The sequence below is a fragment of the Pogona vitticeps genome, chromosome 6 (assembly GCF_051106095.1).
Source record: "Pogona vitticeps strain Pit_001003342236 chromosome 6, PviZW2.1, whole genome shotgun sequence".
NCBI classification, from domain to species: domain Eukaryota; kingdom Metazoa; phylum Chordata; class Lepidosauria; order Squamata; family Agamidae; genus Pogona; species Pogona vitticeps.
In genome coordinates, this window is record NC_135788.1 from 61,289,668 (window position 1) to 61,312,283 (window position 22,616).

Here is a 22,616-nt window from a genome sequence, read left to right on the forward strand (position 1 = left end):
CAGACCCAGGACTGAGCCTTGGGGTACCCCACTTAGTACCTCCCCCCAGCGGGTGAAGGAGCCATTAATTATCACCCTCAGAGTATGATTCTGTAGCCATTTGTGTATCCACCTGACACCTGATCTGTCCAGCCCACACCTAGTTAGCTTGCTAATCAGGATATCATGGGGCACTTTGTCAAAAGTTATGCTAAAGTCAAGATATACAATGTCTATAGCGTTCCCTATGCCTATTGGAGATATTACCTGATAAAAAAAATGAGATCAGATTAGTCCGGCAGGATATGTTCTTGACAAATCCATGTTGGCTTCTAGTTATTATTGTATTGTTTTCTAGATGCTTCCATAGTGACCATTTTATAATTTGTTCCAGAATTTTCCCTGGGATTGACATCAAGCTGACTGGCCTGTAGCTCCCAGGTTTTTCTTTTTTGCCCTTTTTTAGCCCTCCTCCAATCCTCTGGCACCTTACCCGTTTCCCACGATTTCAAGAAAATAATGGAAAGCAGTTCTGAGAGTTCTTCAGCCAATTCCTTCAGTACTCTTGGATGCAATTCATCTGGCCCTTGAGATTTGAACTCATTCAAGGTGGTAAGGTATTCCTTGACTATTTATCAGTCTCCAGCTGCAGTCCTGCTGCCTCCACTTGCACTTCACATTTGTCTGAAGGTTCAGAGTCTGTCCTATGGGAAAAGATTGAGCTAAAATAACCATATTATTATGATGAATACTGTGTTGAATTCATGTCAGGTATGAATTTAGAACAAAACATGCATTAAAATGCTAATCTTTATGGATCCTTTGAATATTTCTCATTTTAGTAGATGCACCTTTTTCATGTCTATCCACTGTCCGTGAATCTTTTTTATATTTCACATTTGAAATATATTGGTTTGGTTGAATTTCTGTTTAGTATAATAAGTTGCACTAAAAGAGGCTCACTAAAGTAGGCATTTGGTGAGTCAACTCCTCTGTATGTTCCATTGATTCAAGTGGGCATTCTAGTTGCAACTTTTTGCACAAAAGTAAGTCAAAACTAGAATAGGCCCATTTGAATAAATGGAACTTACGGAGAACTCACCAAATCCCCATTGATACAGTGGTCCTACTCTTGTGCAGTTTATTATGCTAAGTAACATGATTTCAGACATAGTTGCTATGTACTTTTTAATATAAATAAAATAAAAGTTTTTAAAATTTTACTCCAAAAGACACAAGTGCAGGTTTTTGATATGAACCAAATCAACCTAAAGGTAGCCATGATTAAATTAGAAACCATCATTCAACTGGATTTAGCAAGGACTATCTTCAAGTGGATGATATGCTACCACTATGCCCAAAGAATATTTGGATTTTTCCATTTCCAGAGGTGACAGTGAGGTTTTACACTTATAGGGTTCAAGACTGTGCAGTTCTTATATCTTCACTGCTCCATACATTTACTTGGTTTCTTTAAACATGAAACAGCTTTCACTTTTATTTGTTCTTGTTTTGGTAATCTTTGTTCCAATGTAATTACAGCTTTCTGCAGTCAACAAAACAACAGCTTGAATTAATAAACTATTACCTATTTATAAGGAGAGTAATAATTCTACACAACATCCAGAGGTTGGCACTAACATATTACAATCAAGTTATCAATTAAATTGATTTCCTTAATTTTCTATTATAATTTGATGATTGTATTAACATTTAACTCAATTTGGATGGTTTGCCTCATTTTTTTTTTACTGATACATTAGTCATGGATGAGAGTTCAGCGGAAGAAAATTGTTGCCACGTGACAGAATCATCAAGGAACTATATTTTAAAATAAAAGAGAGTGATGTGCTCATTAGATAATACAAATGCAAGAAACCTTTATAGACCACTAAAAACAAATCATCCAAGCTGCTAGCTTTTGTGGATCAGTACTATCCATTTTGTCAGGCTTGTACCAGTGTAAAGCACTCAGTTCCAATAGTACATGGCAAGATGGATTTTGCCAGGAATTTTTCTTAGATGTAAGTTAAGAAAGATTCAAGCTGCACTGGAATTGTTGCTTTAAAGTTACAGCTGAGGAATCTGTGGACTGGAAATCACTCTCTAGTTCTTTAATTTGAGAAGTGCAGTGGTATGCACATACCTTCCCATTTGGCCTTCCTTTGAAACTACATGTTCCTGTTTGGCTGAGGAAGAAGGTGACACGCAAAATCTGGAGTCCTCCATCTGGGAAACTGGGGTGAAAATTCAGTAAATTCAATAGCTTTAATTAATATTGTCTAATGGTTGCAGTCTTTCTCTACTGATGATGAGTCTACATGTCTTCTCGTTGGTACAGGGGGTGAGTGGTGGCTATTCTTGGAATCTTTGTAATTCAGTTGAAATGAAAGACAGTCATGTGATCATTACATAACAGAAATGTAAGAATAGGAGATACTTTTAAAGCCCACTAAAAAAAATCATACAGTCGGCTAGCTTTCATGGATCAGGACTTAGGAAAGATGCAGGCTGCAGCTGGGTGTGATGTCCAATCTACATATCCCTTAACTTACATTTAAGAAAAATGCCTGGCAAAATCCATCCTGCCATGATCTTTTGGGACAAGTCTGACAAAGTGGACAGTCCTGATCCATGAAAGCTAGCAGACTGTATGTTTGTTTTTAGTGGTCTACAAAGGTATCGCCTACGCTTGCCTTTTTATATTTAAAAGAATCATTTTACTTCTGTCACCCCAAGATCTGTATTAGAATTTGTAGCTTTCCTGGCATGCATCTCCCAGTGTAATAAATCAGAGAAAGAGCAGCTATTTCCTTCTCTCAAAATCTCAAAATAGGCAAAAATGGAAGGGGAGGAGAAAAGAAGGGATATGATTTTTCACCTCCATTTTGCTATGGCTTTTAGTGCAGTAATGTAACATATATTTAAATGCTAATTTAAACAATGTTTTTCAATATTTAATTAGCTTTGTTATACATAACTTAATGCTCAACTTAATTTATGACTGTTTTTCACTAACTTTCCAGTCTCTGACAATATCTGGCTTCTTTGGTAAGGGTCAAAATGAGCTCTACACAAGGTACTTCCTATTGCTCCTAAGAATAAATTTAATCTTTTATTGGATTTTAGAGGATTACTGTATGTCTTCTCCTGCAGGGCAAATGGCAACATGTGTGTATCTTTTGGGAGGGGCAGATCAAATTGAGAAGATGGGCAATGAGAAGTACATAGAGCGATGAAAAGAGACCCAGTACCACTTTCCTAATAGGGCTTGGGGCTAAAACAAAAGATTGTAAGTGTCAACATGTAGAAAGAAAGAAAGAAAGAAAGAAAGAAAGAAAGAAAGAAAGAAAGAAAGAAAGAAAGAAAGAAAGAAAGAAAGAAAGAAAGAAAGAAAGAAAGAAAGAAAGAAAGAAAGAAAGAACAAACGAACAAACGAACAAACGAACAAACGAACGAACGAACGAACGAATGAACGAACTGTAGTTATGTAACTGGCTCCTTAAGCAGGTTCCCATGGACCATTTAACACCCCCTACTACTCCATATAAGAACTCAAATGCTAAAACAGAATAGCATGGAAGACCCTTTTGAGTCCATATTACATGTTCTGTTTCAACTGTGTGTTTTTTAAGCAGCAGCAGATCCCTCCATCCCATTAAGTGCAGGTTCAGCTATGGCAGGCAAATAGACTTCTGTATCTTCCTGTGATATTTCTTGTGCATCTCTGAAAGCAAAATTTTTATGTTACTGAAAAGCCAGGTCTGTTGCCATTCTTGGGATCCCAACAAACCAACCACAGTCATCCCTGGACAGGAGTCAAAAGAGCTTGAAACAATATAAAGCATAGGTTTGCCAGAGCAGTAGCATCCTGTTCTCCAAGAGTCCAAGCCAAAATATGAGGCCAGGTGATTAGCCCGTGTAATGTCACAGAGCAAGTCTTTGTGATGTCACAGAGGTGGGGCAGGCAGTGGTTACTGAGAAGCAGAACTACAGCTTAGCCACTTGGTTGTGCAAATCAAAAATGAAGAATCCAGGGAAATGACTCCTGGATCTGGATGTTGTTGTTCTGTGCCATCAAATCACCCTTGATTTATGGCGACCCCACGAATGAGCAGAGAATCCTGTCTTCTGATGATGATGTGCACAAAGTAGGACAATCTCAGTTTCAACATCTTTTCCTCCAGTGACAGTTCAGGCTTGATTTCATCCAGGACCCATTTTTGTCTTTCTGGCAGTCCAGGGTATCCATAAAACCTGGTTAACTAGGTAACACAGCAACCTAGAGCCAGGAAAAACTAGTTCAGTGTTTGACAGCCAGGCAAGTGGCCAACTGTCCCTCTAAGCTGCAGAGTTTGCTACCATTCTTACAAGGGCTCACATCCTGCATGGACTCACCTATGGTGCCTATGAACATGGGAAGATTTTCCAGGCTCCTGGGGCTTAAGGAAGGCTTTGTGCTAATCCAACTCAGAGATTTTTTCCCCAGGCCCTGGTATCATGACTCATCTTCTTCGGTCATCTTCAGAAGTGGAAGAGGACATTTTGCAGCCTTGAGGAGAAGGGCTGAGGTAATTTCTGTTAGCGAGGCATCAGATGATGAAAGTCTGACCAATGTGAGCCCCATTTGCTCAAGAGAAAAGTGACAGCTTAGAAGATTCAAGTGAAAGCAACATCAGTGTCTCAAGGTCTTTTGCTAACTGGGAGATTGTAACAGATGGATGTCAGGAGAGGTATGCTGACAGCTGCAAATTCCATGAAAACCACTGTTAATTTGTGGAAGATAGATCATTAAAGCCTCTGGCTCATGCTTTGCCATTTACAACATGGACTGTGTGATGACCTGCTTTTGCTTGCCACCTGGCATTTAAGGTGGTGAATTACTTGTACCTGACTTTTTAGTTTGGCATTCAGACACTGAACTGAACTGACTTGAAGGATGCAGCCAGGCAATTGCTGCTCACAAACGTAACACTTATACTGCTGCGGCCAATTCTTGTTCCCTCCCCTCACTTCTAGCTTTTTAATGGATTGATACAGTTCAAGTACAACACACTTACAGACACCTTCATAATGAGCCCGTGAGCTATGGTGTCACTTGGAAAGGGGCAGAAACTTAAATGCCACTTCATAATAAGGAACATACTGTACTTAATCCTTCTCTAGCAACACTTGTCCTGAGATTTGTCTCACCACCTAGAGAAAGCTGGCAATTTCCTGAGATTTCAGCTGCCAGGCTGAGACCTAGTAACCCTTGGACTGGATTCCTAGATAGGAAACTGAATTAAGGACAGACAACACAGGAGCACATGACTGTCTTAACTAAGGACACGCAAGTCCCTGTGGAAGTAGCACACAGTCTTGGTTGGAGCTGAAATTGTACGTGCTCCTTTAAATGAACACAGCCAGTTAATTTTTAACACTGTCCCAAACTAAATGACAACCACAAATCTTTAGGGTGTTTTGCTCATTATAACCACTGGTATCAGACATAGTACAAACTTTAAATTAGTTGTTTTGAACTTCCGTTTTGAAGGCTGCAGGCAGACAGTAAATTAAAACAGAACTGAAATTTGCTTCAAAAGAAAAAAAATTGTGCAAGACAAGTAGGTATTGTAAGTTTTTGTATATATACCAAAACCTAATACCTACTTACTAAAGTAACATGTGGAACATACAGTATGAGCACACCAAGAGCAGCAAATCCTCTATTAAACTGATTTCTTGGGGCTCAGCAGATGGTGAGGGTGAGACACTAAGACTAGAAATCTCGACTCCCATCAAGAGCATCTGGATCAATATATTTGGGGCAAAAAACAAAAGGAACTTGGTAGTTGGAGTCTAGTAACGACCACACAATCAAAGAGAGGAAGTGGACAAAACTTTTGAAAAGCAAATGGCAGATTTTTCAAAGAGACACAATGTAGTAGTGATGGGAGATTTCAATTATCCACATATATGTTGGGAGGCAAGTATGGTCCCTCCAAGAGATTCCTGGTTCTCCTACAAAAAGTGGAGAAACAAACTAGAGGATTTGCTGTCTTTGACTTGATTCTGGCCAACAGAGATGACTTGGTGGGGGAAGTGGCAGTAAGGGGAACTCTAGGTGAGAGTGATCATGTCCTTCTAGAATTCTTGATTTCAGAGGAAACGAAAGCAGAGTGTAGCCACACTCTTCTGCTGGATTTTTTAAAAGCCAGTTTTAATAAACTCAGAGCAAGGATAAGTAAGGTCCCATGGCAGGAGATCCTAAGAAGAAAAGGAGTCCAAGAAGAGTGGGAGCTTCTATAAAAAGAAATTCCAAAGGCACAGCTACAAACAATTCCAACAGGAATAAAAGGGGGGAAGCAGCAGAAAAGGCAAGTGTGGCTTCACCAAAAGCTCAGGGAGCAGCTAAAAACCAAAAATGAGATGTACAGGAAGTGGAAAGAAAGCAAGGCCACCAAGGATGAATACAGAGAAGTAGCAAGGAAATGCAGGTGTTACCCAAATTGGGTTCCCGTTCTTTTTATCCTGGGGAGAGGAACCATGAGAGGAGAGAGAGCCCAGCCAGAATACTGACAAGAAGACCATACACCAATAATTTTGGGTTAAGCACTATTCATGTAACATTTATTGATGAGACATAAGACATAAGACATAGGATTTATTTATTTATTTATTTATTTATTTATTTATTTATTTATTTATTTATTTATTTATTTATTTATTTATTTATTTTATATGCCGCCCACACTACCCAAAGGTCTCTGGGCGGCTTACAGCATCCAAAATACAACAAAGACATGTAACAATTAAAATACAATTAAAATATATATAAAATTGCCATCGGACCCACAGCTAATATTATTTCAGTTAAAAGCCTTCTGGAACAGGAAGGTTTTGACCTGGCGCCGAAATGTCATCAGTGTCGGCACCAGACGAATCTCAGTCGGGAGGGCATTCCATAGTCTGGGGGCAGCTGCCGAAAAGGCCCTTTGTCTACAAGCCGTCCCTCTTACCTCCTTGAGGGACGGCTCTTTCAAAAGGGCCCCCTGGCTAGATCTTAACTGCCGGGTAGGCTCATATGGAAGGAGGCGGTCCTTCAGGTATCCAGGGCCCAAGCCGTTTAGGGCTTTATATGTCAAAACAAGCACTTTGAATTGGGCCCGGGCAGCAACTGGTAGCCAATGTAACTTATACAGAATCGCCTTGATATGTTCCCTGCGGCCACACCACTCACCAGCCGCGCAGCTCGATTCTGGACCAGTTGCAGTCGCCGGACCGTCTTCAAAGGCAGCCCCACGTAAAGCGCATTGCAGTAATCTATACGGGATGTTACCAGTGCATGTGTAACTGTCATGAGACTCCGCTCGTCCAGGTAGGGCCGTAGCTGGTATAGTTTCCGCAGCTGGAGGAAGGCGCCTCTGGCCACTGAGTCCACCTGGGCTTCCAGTGTTAGACTGGGGTCCAGGAGCACCCCCAAGCTGCGGATCCTGTCCCTTAAGGGGAGTGTAACCCCATTCAGGGCAGGGAGATGGCCCTCCAGCCTGTCTGGCGAAGCACCCACTAACAGCACTTCCGTCTTGTCTGGATTTAGTTTCAATTTATTGACCCTCATCCAGTCCATTATCAGGTCCAAACACGAGTTCAGCACAGAAACCGCCTCACCTGGATTGGTGGAAAACGAGAGGTAGAGCTGAGTGTCGTCAGCATATTGCTGACTCCTCAGCCCAAACCTCCTGATGACCTCTCCCAGCGGTTTCATGTAGATGTTAAACAGCATGGGGGACAGTATCGAGCCCTGAGGAACCCCATGACATGAATATAAGGCAAAAGGTACCAAAAGGGCTCTCTTTCATACTTCCCATTCCCACAAGATACTCACTCATCCAAAAGGCCCTTCTCTGAGGGTGATTAATCCTCGGAAAGGGTGATGGGGGTCGTTCCAGTGCTGTTCCGAAGCCCACCTGTTTCTTCCTGGGTCATCCTTCTTATAGGTCTTTTCCTTGTGGGCTGTGTTAATGGGCTAAACCTGGGCTGGCACAAGCACACGGGGGGGGCAGACCCTGGCTTTCTGGGCAGATACAATCTGTTGTCATGCAGGAATGCTTCCTTTCATGTGTACAGTTTGTTTCATCTGCCACAGACTTGGCTTCAGCTAGGCTGCTTCCTCTTTCTTAAGCTTGCTTTCTCCAATTTTAGTTACATTTGGACTTCTTGCTCCAGTTCACTTCCCTCTTGTCTGGGCACAACACCTGCAAAAATCCAAACCTTTGCCCACACAGCAGTCTCTTATTAATAATGAATCTGTCTCTGTCTGCAACTCACATCTTCTTTTGAAGCTCTGTATTGGGCACACTGTCCCATCTTCCCTTGCGATTTCTCCATCTTCCTCTCAGGTCTGGGGTGCTGGTTATTCTGGAACCCACACACACCTCGTCACACTCTGTCGCTCATAACACAGGGATGGCATTAGGAGGGCAACAGCTGAGAATGAGCTGAGGTTAGCTAGAGATGCTAAAAGCAATTTAAAAAGCATTCTTCAGGTATGTGAGTAGAAAAAGACAAACACAAGACATAGTGGTACAGGTCCGCAATGGAGATGGAAAAATGATAACAGAGGACAAAGAAAAGACAGAGGTGTTCAATTCCTATTTTAGTTCAGTCTCTTCCCATAAAACAGATTATGAACTTCCAAACAAATTGGAAGTGCAAGTGAGGGGGAGCAACAGGGCTGCAGCTGGAGACTGATAAATAATCAAGGACTACCTTACCACCTTGAACGAGTTCAAATCTCCAGGGCTGGATAAACTGCATCAGAGAGTACTGAAAGAACTGGCTGAAGAACTCTCAGAACTGCTATCCATTATTTTCTTGGGAAATGCAGGAGGTGCCAGAGGATTGGAGGAGGGCCAATGTTGTCCCTATCTTCAAAAAGGGCAAAAAAAGAGGAAACTGGAACTACAGGCCAGTCAGCCTGACCTCAATCCCAGACAAAATTCTGAAACAGATTGTAAAGCAGTCATTATGCAAGTACCCAGGAAACAATGCAGTAATAAATAGAAACAAATCCTGCCAAACTAATTTGATTTTGTTTTTTGATCAGGCAATCTCCCTGATGGACAGAGGGAATGCTGGAGGCATGGTATATTTTGACTTCAGCAAGAGTTTTGACAAAGCGCCCCATGATATCCTGAGGTGTAGGCCGGATAGACCAAGTGTCAGGTGGTACACAATTGGCAACAGAATCGTAGTCTGAGGAATGGGCCCTTCTCTAATTGGCAGGAGGTAACAAATGGGGTACCCCAAGGCTCAGTCCCGGGCCCGGTGCTCTTCAATATTTTTATTAATGACTTGGATGAAAGAGTGCAAGGAATGCTTGTCAAATTTGCAGATGATACCAATTTGGGTGGAATAGCTAATACAGAAGGCAGAAACAAAATTCAAAGTGACCTTGATAGGATGGAGCACTGGGCCAAAAGCAACAGAATGAAATTCAACAGGGATAATTGCAAAGTACTGCATCTTGGAAAAATAAAGCAATTACACAGTTACAAGATGGGGGATAACTGGCTCAGCAAAACTGTGAGTGAGAAGGATCTTGGAATTGTTGTAGATCACATGCTAAATATGAGCCAACAGTGTGATGTGGCTACAATAAAAGGCACATGCTATTTTAGGCTGCATTAACAGATGTATACAGTGGTGCCACACTTGACGACGTTAATCCGTTCCAGCGAAATCGCTGTAGAGCGAAATTGTCGTCAAGCGAAAGTAAAAAGCCCATTAGAATGCATTAGAAAGCAGTTAATGTGTTCTAATAGGTGAAATACCTCATCGTAAAGTGAAGATCCTCCATAGGGTAGCCATTTTCTGCTCCCTGTAGAGCGAAGAATCCGTCCCTAACACAGCGGGGAGCCATTTTGCACAGTGGGCAGCCATTTTGGAAACCCGACGTTAAGCAAAAAATCAGTTCCCAAAGCAGGGATCCGATCATCGTAAAGCGGATTTTCGCCACAGACATGTCGTTTTGCGACTGTAACAGCGATCGCAAAAACCTCATCGTATAGTGGATTCGTCGTACAATGAGGTAATCCTCAAGCGGGCCACCACTGTAGTTTCCAAATCCCACAAGGTGCTAGTCCCCCTCTTGAGTATTGTGTCCAGTTCTGGACAACACAGTTCAAGAAGGATGCTAACAAATTGGAACAAGTTTAGAGGAGGGTGACAAGGATGATCAGAGGGCTGGAAACCAAGCCTTATGAGGAAAGGCCTGAAGAACTGGGCATGTTTAGCCTTGAGAAAAGAAGACTGAGGAGTGATATGATAGCACTTTTTAAATATTTGAAAGGCTGTCATACAGAGGAGGGGCAGGATTACCCCAGATTATCCGAAAGTGCAGGACATGCAAACAATGGGCTTAAGTTAAAGGAAGCCAGATTTCGACTGAATAGCAGGAAAAACTTCTTGTTAGAGCACTACGACTGTTGAACTAGTTACCTCAGGAGTTAGTCAGTGCTCCAACACTGGAGACATTCAAGAGAAACTTAGAAAATCACTTGGCAGAAATGCTTTGATTGTATTCCTGCATTGAGCAGGGGGTTTGACTTGATGGCCGTGTAGGCTCCTTCCTTTTCTATTATTCATTTAAAAAATAGCTCATTTTACCCAGACTGAGGAAGGTCAATGTTCTTCATAGGTATGTGTGGCAACCCCAGACCTACTGGAGTATCCCACCATGTAATTATGCTGCCACCAACCATTCCCTATAAGGAGTCACACAGACCAGGAATGGATTTTAATAAACAAAAGAACAAGGTTTATTGAAATAACAAACAGGGTAAATAAAAGAATCAGGTAAATAGGATAATGTAACGTGGCATAGTCCCAATCACACACATACAACAGCTTGGTTCCCACGGAACACTTTAAGGTAACGCACAGACCCTGAACCTATCAGTTCTGGCTACCTAGATAGAAACCTGAACCTATCAGGTATGTACTAACTGACCAACAGTTGTACCCAGTCTGACACACAGACTCCAACTCCCCTTCTCCACACAAGCTCCAAATATATATACAGTACAGCTCCTCCCCCCTGATGTCCCGCCTTCCACTCCCCATAGGATGGAACTTTCCCTCCAAACCCATGACAGACAGGTACCATCAGTGCTGTATGTGACACCTCCCCTCTTTATAAGTTGTTTTGCGGGGGAAAAGCTAAAGTGCTTTTCTCCAAAAAAAACAACCAGGATCAAAACACAAAACCAGTTATACATTATAACACAATCCCATACTTACTCACTCTAGGTCAAACATATCAATTATGCATTTAAACATTAATATTTGCAATACATTAAGTTACCTTTATTAATACAAACCAAGCCTGTTCCATAAACAGTTACATTTAACTTTTGGTCACCAAAATATACACAGTCCATGGTTTCTTCGCCGTCTTCACTCGTCGGGTCTTCTGGACAAGGCGTCAGCAACACAGTTCATTGACCCTCTGACCACCTTCACTTCGAAGTCAAAATCTTGCAGGTTTAAAGCCCACCTCATAAGTTTACTATTATGGGTTTTCATTGTCTTTAAACACTGCAGTGGTGAGTGGTCAGTGCACAGAACAAAATGTCTTCCCCAGATGTAAGGTTTGGCCTTCTGAATCGCGTATACTATAGCCAGGCACTCCTTTTCCACGGTTGCCAAATGTCTCTCACCTTTCTGGAGTTTCCTACTCAGGTAGGACACTGGATGCTGGTCACCATTTTCATCCTCCTGGCAAAGAACTGCTCCTACCCCGCTGTTAGACGCATCGGTGTAGATGATGAACTCCCGGTCGAAGTTGGGAGCACGCAGCACTGGATAATGGACGAGCGCCTCCTTCAACCTCTGGAACGCCTCCTCACAGTCGCTGGTCCACGGGATGCGGTCATCAGTCTTCTTCCGTGTCAGATCGGTCAGCGGAGTCGCCATCTCGCTAAACCTCGGGATGAACTTTCTGTAGTAGCCCACCAACCCAAGAAATGATTTGACTTTTTTCTTGGTGTTGGGTCTGGGCCAATCACGAAGGGCTTCTATCTTGGCCTCTAGGGGTTTGATCACTCCTCCCCCTACTATGTGACCCAAGTATTTTATTTCTGGGCTACCCAGCTGACACTTGCTTGCCTTTACTGTTAGCCCTGCTGCACTTAACCTCTGCAGCACTATTTCCAGGTGTTTCAGGTGATCTTCCCCTCTACCCTCCCAGAAGGGTAATTCAGCTTCCTCACTCTCAGCTGCTTTTATGGCAAATAAAACCCTCTGTTCCCCTCTGTAGTAGGGTTTCAGGGCATTCACATGTACCACCCTCCGTGCTTGGTGTTCCTCCTGTTCTATAAGGTAGTTCAGATCTGACATCTTGGAAATGACCCTGTATGGTCCTGCCCATTTGAGCTGCAGTTTGTTCTCTTTGCAGGGCCTAAGCCAAAGCACTTCCTCCCCTGGGTTAAAGTGCCTCTCCCTGGCTTTCTGGTCATACCAGGTTTTCTGTCTGACCTTCTGAGCTTGCAGGTTTTCTGCTGCTAGCTCTAGGTTTCTCTTCAGGTCATTCATTAAAGTGTCTATGTACGTCACAACATCTTGTGGGTCATCCTGGGTGATCTGCTCCCACTTTTGTTTGATTAAATCAAGTGGACCTCTTACTTTTCTCCCAAACAAAAGTTCAAACGGACTGAACCCGGTACTGGCTTGGGGCACTGATCGATAAGCAAACAAAAGGGATTGCAGCTTCTGGTCCCAATTGTTTGGATTCTCTGCCAAGTAAGCCCTAATCATGCGCATCAGAGTCCCATTGAACTTCTCCGTTAACCCATTACTTTTGGGGTGATAGGCAGTGGTTTCCTTGTGTTTAATTCCACAGATTTGCCATAACCGTTTCATGAGCTTTGATGTAAACGATGTGCCCAAATCTGTGATTATTTCTGAGGCAAATCCCATCCTGGACATATACCCCACCAAGGCATCTGCCACTGTGTTAGTTTCGATATTAGTCAAGGGAATGGCTTCGGGGTACCTCGTGGCATGGTCCACAATGGTGAGAATGAACCGGTTCCCCCTCTTTGTGGCCTTGGGCAAAGGTCCCACAATATCCACTCCTATACATTTGAACGGGATGTCAATCACAGGCAAAGGGCACAACTTCGCTTTGGTCCTGTCACGGTTATTCCCCTGCCTTTGACACACATCACATTGTTTACAGAACTCCTTGATCTGCTTCCCTATTTCAGGCCAGTAAAAATTTTGTGTGATTCTCTGCTGTGTTTTGTTCACCCCTAAGTGCGCAACAAACACATCAGAGTGCCCCCTTTGTAAGATCATGGGGCGATACTTTTCAGATACCACTAGCTGACATCTGATCCCATCTCCCCCTTTTGAGATATTCATCAGGGTCTCTCTATATAAAATTCCCTTTTCCTCGCGAAATCTCGCTGGGGTTTCAGGTGTTAGCTGGGTGGCTGTCACCTTTTCAAAACACTTTCGGAGAGTGGCGTCTGCTTTTTGCTCTTGGCCAAATTTGCTGTCCGTGGCTAAGGTTTCTGCCACGGCTTCGGGACTACCCTCATCTGCTTCAACCTCGGGCTCTTCAGTACCCCCCTGAACTGTCCCCGTGGTAGCCTGTGAGCATGTAATCACTAGCACCCGTTTCACATGTACAGCCAGGTCATTTCCCACGAGCACGGCTGCTGGCAGAGTCGATGAAATCGCTAGCCACCAAACTCCCCTCCAGCCTTGAAAGCTCACAGGTACCTCAGCTACTGGCAGTGAGATCACCTGCCCCTCAATCCCTGCCACCTTCAGGCTCTCATTTGGGACTATATACTTCCTAGGAATAATGTCTGGATGGCACAGGGTCACCTGGGAACAAGTATCCCTTAGCCCCCTATACTGATGGTCAAGTATTCCTACGTCCACCCCTGCGGTCTCAAACAATTGCGAATCTGTCCTAACTAGTAAGCAGCGCTTGACCTCCACAAGAGGACCATTTTCCCCAGCCTGATCAGCAGATGTAACTGGTCCAGATTGATTAGCCATGGCAACAGGCTCCCTCAGTGGCAAGGAGCTTTGCTCTGTCTGGACACAGAACACAGCTTTTGGCTTGGTTCCACTCAAATCATGAGGCAAATTTAACTTTAGCTGCTTTAATTTCTCACACTCTGAGATTAGATGGCCCTTTCCTTGACAGAAATAACATTTTCTGCTGTACTTGGAGTCTTTCTCTTCTGGTTTTGGTTTTCCCTCCAAAATCTGAGGTCTTGGTGGTTTCATGTCTGAGGGCTTCCCTTCAACATGGGCCCCTCCCCCTTGCTGGTTTTTCCCTGGTCCCTGAGAGTACCTGCTGTAGGTTTCTTTGGGCTTACCCACAGTTTTCCCCTCAGCACCTAAGGGCTTCCTTATTTGGGAAATAAAATCTGCGATCTCTGCCGCTTCTGTCACCGATTTAGGTTTCCTCTCCCTCACATGGAACTTTAGTTCCCCATGCAGGACTGAATAAAATTGTTCCAGCGCTATCAGGTCTTTGAGCTGCTGGAAGGTCTCTGTCCCCTCCTGAGACAGCCATTTCTCTAGCAACCTCACCAGTTGGGCCCCCACTTGGGTAAAAGTCTGCTCTGGTTTTTTTTGTGAGTGACCTAAATCTTTGCCTCAGCTGTTCAGCATTTATCCCATGCCGGGCAAACACCAGTTTTTTAAACTCAGCGAAGTCTTTCAGCAGTTCCACTGGCATCTCTGCATAGACTTCTGCCAGGCTGCCACTGATTAAAGATCGCATAATAGTCATCTTCTCAGTTTCCCTTACTGAGAAGTCCACAAACGCTCTTTCCACGAGGGAAAAGAACACCTCAGGGCAATCTCCCTTGTGGTACACAGGGAATTTCTTCAGGTCAGTTTTAGACAATTGGCCCACCTCAGAATCTCTATTGTTATTATTGTTATTCCCATTTCTACTCATTATCTCCAGCTTCTTCAGCTCAAACGCCATTTTTTCTAACTCCAACTGTCTCTGTTTCTCCTCCCTTTCAAACGCCATTCTTTCTCTCTCTAATCTTTCTTCTTTTTCCATTACTAATTGTTTCATCCTAAATTCATGCTGTTGGGCTAGGAGCATTTTTCTGAGTTCTGAGGTCAGTTCTCCTGTGCTCTCATCCTGCACTGAGCCAAATTCCTCCTCAGAACCTTGGTTTTTTTTTTTTTTTTTTTTTTTAATTTTTAATTTTTTAATTAACATATCCATACATAACCATTTCTCTTATCTTTACATAGTCATCATTTCTCCTATTTATTTCTACCCCCTTATCCCACCCCCCCAAAGAAAAAAAAAAAAAACAGAAAAAGACCATTTAATTTTAAATCTGCAACCATGAGCACACCTTTTGGAGTTTAACCAATATAACATTATTGGCCCCCCCCTTCTCTTACCCATCTTACATATCCCGACCATTTCTTTCTTATCTCTAATGTTTTTTCTTCCCATACCTTATCCTGTGTCAAAATCGACAGTATGTCTGATTGAATCCATTCATATAAATACCAATTCCATCTTTCCAAAGTCCATTTTGATGCATCCTTCCACCCATAAGCTATTACTGCATGTGCTGCTATAATCATAGCTTTAAATAAATTCTGTTTAGGTTTTTTTACTTTATTATTCCCCAGAACTCCCATAAACAAGATTTTCCCAGTCAGCTGCAAGTTAATATTACATACGGCGTTCACCTTTTCTAAAATCAGCTGCCAAAATTCAATAACCTTAGGGCATTCGCACCAAAGATGTGCATAATATCCCTTACTCCTCTTACAATGCCAGCAACTTGAATTCAAACCTTTTATCATATAAGACAACTGAGGGGGTGTCCTATACCATTTCAATATTAATTTCATCTCCAATTCTCTAAATTTATCCATTTTGATTTCCAATATGCCTTCCATTAACCCATCTATTTCGTATGCTGACAATGTCATTTCTCTTTCCCACTTCGTTTGTATTGTCCCAATCATATAATCTTTATCTGTATTTATCAAGTTATACAACTTCCTTGCAATACCCTTCTTATTATCCTCTTTATTATTATATAGTTTTTCTAGCGGGGTATCCTCTTTATTTAGTATTCCAGAATACCTTCTCTGTTTCAAAATATTGTATAAAGCCATAATCTGTAACCAGTATTGTCTTCCAACTTGTCCTACTACATTTTGTGCCGGAATCTGTATCCCCTGAGGGTTGTATAAATCCTTCACTCTATAATAGCCAGTTTCTTTTAGTTTCTTCCAAAAAGTTTTCTCAATTTTCAAATCCTCACCTAGAGATTCTAGTGGGGTCCATTTGGAAAGACTTGGCATCCAATTAAGTTGCCTTTCCCCCCATATTATTAATGCTGTCTGTCTTGGACCTATTGTATTTTTAATGTCTTTTTTAACCTTCTGTGTAAATATTCCAAATTTACCTACTTCTTTATTTATTGTATCCTCCCATCTTACCCATTTCTCCACACTTTTCCCATCTAATTCCAATAGCATTTTAATTTGAAAAGCTTCGTAATAGCTTTCCAAATGTGGGAGACCCCACCCTAAATCTTCCTGTGGTGAATATATTACCCTCTTTACTATTCTAGCTTTCTTCTTCCCAAAAACCCAATTTTTTAATTCTTGGTCCCATACAGCTAATTGTTTTTTAGGGATGTACTCCGGGAGTACCTGAAATAGATATAACATCTTTGGTATTATAAACATTTTTATTGCCCTTATTTTCCCTAAAATACTTATATATCTATTATCCCATTCGTTTAGTTTTTCCTGTATCCTTCTCCAAGTTATTTTATAATTAGTTCCCATCAAATTTTTAATACTTTTTGTTATTGTTATACCTAAATACTTTAATCTCCTAATTCCTAATTTCATACCTGTCAGCTTTGCTATTTCTTTTTGTTCCTTTAAATCTATCCTTTTAAACATTATTTCTGATTTCGAAATATTTACTCCTAAACCTGAATATTCTTTAAACTCTTCTAAAATTATCAGTAGTTCTCTTATTGCATCAAGAGGATTTTGTAACACCAATATTATATCATCCGCATACAGATTTAATTTAATTACCTCTTTCCCTACTGTATATCCTCTTATTTTACTACTACTTCTAATTTTTTCGGCTAAGGGTTCCATAGATAACACAAACAGCATTGGGGATAAGGGACATCCCTGCTTCACTCCTCTCTGGAGCAAAATTTCTTTTGTATAATTATCATTAACTTTAATCATTGCCTTCCCTTCTCTATAAATTTCTTTTAATGCTATCAAAAAGGGACCGTCAAATCCAAATTTACTTAGTACTTGAAATAAATACCCATGACTTAGAGTGTCAAATGCCTTATATACATCTAATTTTAAAAGGGCAAATCTTCCTTCACTGTTTCCGTGATGTAGAGTATTAATCACATTCCTTATAGGGTGTCCAATATATCTCCCTTTAACAAAACCATATTGATCCTCTCCTATTAATCTTGGGAGTGTTTTCTCTAATCTATTTGCTAAAATTTTTGCAAAAATTTTATAATCCTGGTTTGTTAAACTAATAGGCCTATAAGAGTTGGGGTCCGTCGGGTCTCTCGATTGTTTCAAGATTATCATAATTTCTGTTTTCCTCCATGATTCAGGGGCTCTCCCTCCCTTCATTATCTTGTTAAACAAACTCTGCATTTCTGGAACTATTAAAGGCCCCACCATTTTATAAAATTCTGATGTAAAACCATCTAAGCCTGGTGATTTCCTACTTTTTAAATTTTTAATAACTGTCAAGATTTCTTGTTGTGTGATTTCTTCATTTAAAATTGCTAAATCTTGTTTCTTAATTTTGTTCACAATAGCTTCTTCAAATTGTTTCTCTTCATTTACTTTAAATAACTTACTATAAAAATCTTCAAAGATCTCCCTTATTTGTTTGTCTTTAAACACCTTACTTCCCGTTTCATTTTTCATGCACCCTATCTTTTGTTTTTCCTTTCTTTTCTTCAAATAGTTTGCCAATCTTTTCATCGAGTTTATATTTATTCTCTGATACTCATTCCTCACCAATAAATCTTTTTTCCACAAAAACAAATTATCTAACTCTTGCAACTCATCTTTCACCCTATTCAACTGTTCTTGTATTTGTCTTTCGAACTTCACCTGTAATCTTCTTTGTAATTCAACTATCTCCTTTAGTTTTTGTTCCCTTTTAAAATTCACCTTTCTTCTAAAATGAATTTCTTTAGAAATACATATTCCCCTGATTACTGCCTTTGCAGCATCCCAAATTATATCTTCCTCCGCAGATCCTTTATTTTCTTTAAAATATTTTTGTATCCCTCTTATTAAATCCTCTCTATCCTTTTGTTGCAAAAATATCCTAGAGTTAAACCTCCACCTTCTAACTTTCTGTTCCTCCTCCAAACCAATCTCAACAAGTAATGGTGCGTGATCTGAAATCCATATAGCTCCTGTTTCCACTCTATTAACTTCCATATCGTTAGTTTCTTTCACTAAGATATGATCAATACAGGAAAACTTTTTATACCTTTTTGAGAAAAAGGTAGGATGCTTTTCATCCTGCAGGAGACTAAATACCTCTTTAAGTTTCCATTTTTTTAAGTTTACTTTCTTATTTTCCCTAATATCATTATTCAAATCCCCTGCAATTAACAAGTCTCCTTCATAAAATGACTGCAATCTTTGAAAGGTTCGGTTCAAAAATAGGGTTTGTCCTTTGTTAGGTGCATAAATACATGCCAAAGTATACTTCTTTCCATTCATCCTGAATTTCACAAAAATAAATCTTCCATCTCTATCTTTACATTGTTCCAAAACATCTATATTCATTCTAGAGTGCAAGAGAATGGCCACACCCCTTGCTTTGTTTGTTCCCCTTGACTCTATCTGCAAACTCCAGTCAGTAGACTTCATCAAAGGTCTTACGTCTCTCTTACTCTTATGCGTTTCCTGCAGACACAGAATATCAACCCCTTGATCCTTTATCATCTTATTTAATCTATAACGTTTCAGATCTGAGGCCAAACCATTCACATTTAAGGAGAGTACTTTAATTATCCTCCCCATTTTTTGTCTATCTCAACTCCCCCTGGTGTGCCCCTATTATTTACTATTTTTTGATGGTCTTTCCCTTCCCCATAGCCCAAAAATAACCCCTTCCCAAGGAGTTGGGTAAGGATTCTATATCCCCCCATTTTCGTCTCTATACGTGGAGATCTGTCTACCCACATACTCCCCCCCCCAAAAAATTTCATTCTTTTCAACCAACACTAACCAAAACAAAAAAAAAAAACTATTTTCACGTGGTATAAATTTTACATTCCTGAAGGAAGCTTATTCATATTTACAGTCACATATAAATTCCCTCAATCTTCTTCTTCTTCTTCTTCTCCTCCCTCCTTCTCTTCTTCGGCCTCCTGAGTAGTACGTTGTATGTTAAGTCTGTATAGTAACTTCTCCGCCTCTGCTGGGTTGCTAGCTTTCAAGAGTTTTCCATCTTTAAAAATTAAAATATTGGCTGGATAACCCCAGGAAAATAAAACACCATTCTCATGCAACTTCTGTGCAAAGGGTTTCATAAGTCTTCTTTCATTCATGGTTTCTGGTGATAAGTCAGGGCGAGGAAATATCTTCTGTCCCTGAAGTTGTAAGTCTTTAATTTTCCTGAGTTTGTTCCAAACATAATTCTGCGTTTTCTCTCTTGAAAAAGCTATTATAATGTCTCTAGGCCTGGCTCCAGGCTTTGGTTTCGGTTTCAGAGATCGGTGAGTGCGTTCAAGGTCCTCATCTGTTATATTTATGCCATGTTCCTGAAAAAAAGCAATTACAGTCTTCCCAAGGTCTCCTGCAGCAATGTCTTCTGTTACTCCTGAAAGTCTTAAGTTCCTTCGCCTTTGGCGGTCTGATAATATAGCCAGCCTTTTTTTTAATTGCTGTATTTCTTTCTCGTTGTTTTCACTTTTTTTCACAGCATTATCTGCAGCTGACCTTGCTGTTTTAACCTCTTCCACTAATTGCCCAAACTTAGATTGAAGCGCTTTTAGGTCTTGTCTAATATTTTTCTCCATATTAGTTATCAACTCCGACAGTTCTTTAACTTCACGTTTTGTCGCCATTATGCTTGTTATGTTGTTTTGTTGTTTTCACGGAGAGTATTATTGCTTGTAATTAGCAAGGAAAAAACTCACCAAGTCAAGGGAAAGTTTGTAGCTGAGTTTCCGGAACCTCCTCAAAAGTTCCTTCAGGCTTATCTTTCAATTGTTTGGTTGTATTATAGTTTTATCTGTAAGTTTCCTGGAGGGCGATGTAAAGGCGTCTAGCTTCGTCGACGCATGCGCAGATCTCCCTCCTCAGAACCTTGGTCTCCCTGTGGTTCTCTCACTTCCCCCATTTCTGCCATTTGGCTTCTAGTCAAGGGCATAATCCCCCCAGAACAGGCTGCCTTCAAAAGTCACGCCTCAAAATAAAACGACGACTTTTTTCCTTTTGCCTCAGAAACAGCCTTCTATAGACTGCTGCTGTCCCTCCAGCACCAACTTGCAACTGTTGCCAGGCAGAATCCACCCCCTCTGCTAGGCCTCTCAGCAGACAGGCTAGATCACTGTTACTTCACACAGCTTTGCCTCAGCCCTTTCCCGCCAAAACAGGTTGCCTCAGAGCTCCCTAATCTAGTCCCCCAATCTGAGTTTGCACGTTCTTCCACTAGCCTACCTCCCCGTGAGGTAAGCCTAGAAGATTACCTACGCGCCCTCAGATTTTCCCTGACTAGACCCCCTTTGCTCTGGGCACACTTGCCAAGGCTTTGCTGGACCACTGGACAACTGGACCAGTCGTATCCCACACGCTGGACACCAATCAATGTGGGATCCCCAGACCTACTGGAGTATCCCACCCTGTAGTTATGCTGCCACCAACCATTCCCTATAAGGAGTCACACAGACCAGGAATGGATTTTAATAAACAAAAGAACAAGGTTTATTGAAATAACAAACAGGGTAAATAAAAGAATCAGGTAAATAGGATAATGTAACGTGGCATAGTCCCAATCACACACATACAACAGCTTGGTTCCCACGGAACACTTTAAGGTAACGCACAGACCCTGAACCTATCAGTTCTGGCTACCTAGATAGAAACCTGAACCTATCAGGTATGTACTAACTGACCAACAGTTGTACCCAGTCTGACACACAGACTCCAACTTTCCTTCTCCACACAAGCTCCAAATATATATACAGTACAGCTCCTCCCCCCTGATGTCCCGCCTTCCACTCCCCATAGGATGGAACTTTCCCTCCAAACCCATGACAGACAGGTACCATCAGTGCTGTATGTGACAGTATGCTATACCATTTCTGGTAAACTTGAGCAGCTTTGAGAATTATGGGCAAATCCATTTGACTTGAAATTGGATATCAGAAAAATCTGTGCACATACTATGAGAAGTAAAGTTTCTTTCCAATAACTCAAAGTACCCAGCTTGCTGGGGGGGCAATGTGTAGCCTGTATAATTAAAAATTGTAAACCGCCCGGAGAGTGCTTGTAGCGCTATGGGGCGGTATATAAGTCCAATAAATAAATAAATAAATAAATAAATAAATAAATAAATAAATAAATAAATAAATAAATAAATAAATAAATAAATAAGTATCTCTGTGCTTAGTGAGCTTCAGCAATGGGGGGTGGCAAGTGACAAACAGATAACCTGGGTGTTTTTCCCCTTTTTAACTTCTATGTGTCAAGTGATTGCTTTAAGTTGCCTTACTTCTTCATTCAGAACAATTATTCAGTTCAGTTGTCTTATGTAGTCTGCAAATATTAAATACCAATGTAGTCTACAAACATTAAACAGGCCCATGTAGTTTGCAAATATTAAATACCAAATTATTCTAAAAAGCAAGAGAAAATTCCACTGAAATCAAAACTGATAATCTAGCTGTTAAGGTCTTTTTGTTCCATCTCCTTTAATTTATAATTTGTTTTATTTTATTTTATTAGATTTATACCCTGCCCATCTAGACAGTCTACTCTACTTTAGCAGATACTGTAGTCTAGTCTACTTTAACAGAAAGCAGCTGAAGATCTAGCTAACTGTCCCAATGAAGTCAAATGGATTAAAATAAGTTTACTTTTGTTTAGATCAGAGGCAGGCAATCTTAAAAGGTTTGCACACAATGATCCTTGGATCTCATTAACTGGTTTCTAAGGCACCTGTTCCTATGACTCCTCCTTTTTTTTCCTTAGAAAAATTGCGTGCTTTTTTAAAATTATAAAATGCTCATTGCCTCCTACTCCCTCAGAGGGCGCAGAACATATTTTCCAAAAATATTTTAAATTAGGGATGCAAAAACACAAGAGCCAGTATCCCATTCCTAGTCCTGACTAGAGTAGGCCCATTTTTGTTAATTTAGCTCCAACAGTGTAACCCTCTAGAATATATAAACAATGAGGTTTTTATCCCCTCATCCAGGCAACATTATTGCAAGTGAACAACAAAACATTTGGATTTTTATCTATAATTAAAGTACATTGTGGAGAAATCTGTGTTCCTTTGCCTATGCTACAGCAAATGGAGATAAAAAATGTGTACTGAAACA

At 40.9% G+C, this 22,616-nt stretch overlaps 2 long non-coding RNA genes across 2 annotated transcripts in view; both read right to left on the reverse strand.

The window, feature by feature from the left end:
• Positions 1–22,616, reverse strand: part of LOC140707986 (uncharacterized) — a 479,255-nt gene that overhangs the window by 449,044 nt on the left and 7,595 nt on the right. The gene's annotated exons all lie outside the window — the stretch shown is intronic.
• Positions 15,046–22,357, reverse strand: LOC144583538 (uncharacterized). Its single transcript, XR_013537360.1, has 2 exons — positions 20,377–22,357; positions 15,046–15,174 (listed from the first exon to the last, which is right to left on the reverse strand). It is a non-coding gene; the product is annotated as an uncharacterized LOC144583538 (long non-coding RNA).